Raw genomic sequence first — 2,567 nt, forward strand, 5'->3', positions numbered from 1 at the left:
ACTGAAGCTGTTCATCAGTGCAATTTTTCTGACTGACTTTCTAGGGTTTTCTAGGTACAGAATCATATCATCTGCAAAGAGGTTTATTTTCCATTTGAGAGATCTTTTTTGTCATTCTGTCCTTTATTTTGACCTTTTCAACTGACCATAATCTAGAAATTATTCTTTGACTCTTCTTGTATGTTTACATAGGCAATTTTATTGTATCCCACTGCTTTTGTGTAGTTCTATTTTATTTTAAATCACTGTCTCTCTCAGAATATCATAATCAGATGGCCCAGTCAACTGCAATGGGATTCAGAAATGCTATCATATAAGGAGAAAAACTAGACATTGGTGGATACTAGTAATTGTATCATGAGCTGCAGCCTTTGTATTTATTTTAAACTCTTTTAAATTATTTTAGAATCACATAGAAATGGTAAAAATAGTACTGAGAGGTCTTGTGTAACTTTCTCCCAGCTTCAAACACAGATATTAGTTTACACAGAATAATACATTTATCAAAACTCAGAAAATGACACTGGTATGATATTATTAAATAAACTGCAATATAATTCAGATTGCAAAGTTTCAACATGAACCTATTTGAAGAGAGTGGTAATAATTCTATAAAATTATTTTAGCCTGCACTTGTTCATGTAGCTACTGTCACAATCAGAACATAACTATCACATTACCACATAGAAACTCCCCCATCTTCCCCATTTAGAATCACATCTTCCCCCAAACCCTAACCTCTACAACCCAGACCTTTTCTCCATCACTAAAATTTTGTCATTTTGAACATTTTATGTAAATGTAATTCTACAGAATGTAATATTTTATTTTTAGGTTAATTTTTTCACTCAGCATAATGAATTTGAGATCTGTCAAGGTTGTTGCATGTACCGTTAGTCATTTTTTTGATGCTGAGTAGTATTACAGTAAGTTATTTTTAAATGTTGAGTAATATTTTATTGCATTGGTACACCTCACTCTTTTATCCAGTCATTCATTGAAAGACAGATGGATTATTTTCAATGTTGAGCTACTATAAATAAAGTTGTTATGTATATTTGTTTATGATATTTTGTGGGGTTTTTTAAAATCTACCATAAATTCCCAGAACAGGTCTCTGTGAGCATATGGTAAGTGTAGCTTAAATTTGTAAAAACAAATTGATTTCCAGAGGTCCTGGACCATTTTACCTTCCCACTATCAATATGTGAGAGATCCAATTGTTTCAAATCCTCGCCCAAAACTGGCATTTTCAGTAAATTTTATTTTAGCCAGGTAGGTAGGTAGGTAGTGGTGTTCATTTATTTAATGGATAATCATATTGATGGGCATATTGAATATATCTATCTCTGGCTATTTGCTATCCATGTGGTCTCCTTTTATGAAACATGTTTTCAATTTCTATGCACATTTTCTAATTCAGTCAACTTTTGATGGACAGCAGGGTAGGTTCCATGCTTTTGTTATTGTGTTTATTGTGTGGCAATAAACATGTGTGTGTAGGTGTCTTTTTGGCAGAGCAATTTATTTTCCTCTGGGTATATTTTTCAGGAGAGAGGGTGCTGGATCACATGGAAAATAAATTTTTATTTCTTTTAGAAATTGTCACACGTTTTTCCATAGAGGATGAATTAGTTTCCATTCCAACAGTGTTGAAGCATTCCCTTTTCTCTACACCCATGCCAACACCTTGTCTTTTGACTTATTACTGTGTTGAAGCATTCCCTTTTTCTCTACACCCATGCCAACACCTTGTCTTTTGACTTATTACTGATAGCCATCCTTACCAAAGTTATGTGATATCTCATTGCATTTCACTGATGACTAGTGAGGCAGAGCACTTTTCAATTGTCTGTTGGCTGCTCTGTGTCCTCTTTTGAAAAATGTCTGTTCGTGTCCATTACCCACTTTTTAATGAGGTTTTCTGTTTGTTTTCCTTTTAGTTCATTGAGTTCCTTGTAGATTCTGGATATTAAACCTTTGTCACATGCATATTTTGCAAATAAAAAAAAATTCCATTCTGTAGGTTACCTCTTTACTCTCTTGATGGTTTCTTTTGCTGTGCAAAATCTTTTTCTTTTGATGAGGTCCCACCTGTCTATCTTAGCTTTTGTAGCATTCACTTTTGGAGATTTGGTCATGAGTTCATTGTCTACTGTGATGTCCAGAAGGATGTTTCCCATATTTTCATGTAGGATTATTACAGTTTGAGGTTTTATGTTTAGGTCCTGGATCTTTTAATTGTTAGGCCCTTGAGTTGATTTTTGTAGATGGTGATAGGTAGGGACCCAGTTTCAATATGGTTAGCCAGTTTTCCCAGCACCATTTACTAAATATGGTTTTATTTCCCCAATGATTGCTATTGGTGGTTTTGTAGAAGATGAGTTGGTTGAGAGACTGTATTTTTACTTCCATATCTCTACCCTGTTCCATTGGTCTATGTGCCTATTCCTGTACTAATACTATGCCATCCTGGTTACTGTAGCCTTGCAATAAAGTTTAACATCTGAAAGCTTGACACCTCCTACTTTATTCATTTTGCTGTGGATTGTTTTGACTCTTTGTGC

Source organism: Carlito syrichta, unplaced genomic scaffold, assembly GCF_000164805.1.
Source record: "Carlito syrichta isolate Samal-C Ts95f unplaced genomic scaffold, Tarsius_syrichta-2.0.1 Scaffold305699, whole genome shotgun sequence".
NCBI lineage: Eukaryota > Metazoa > Chordata > Mammalia > Primates > Tarsiidae > Carlito > Carlito syrichta.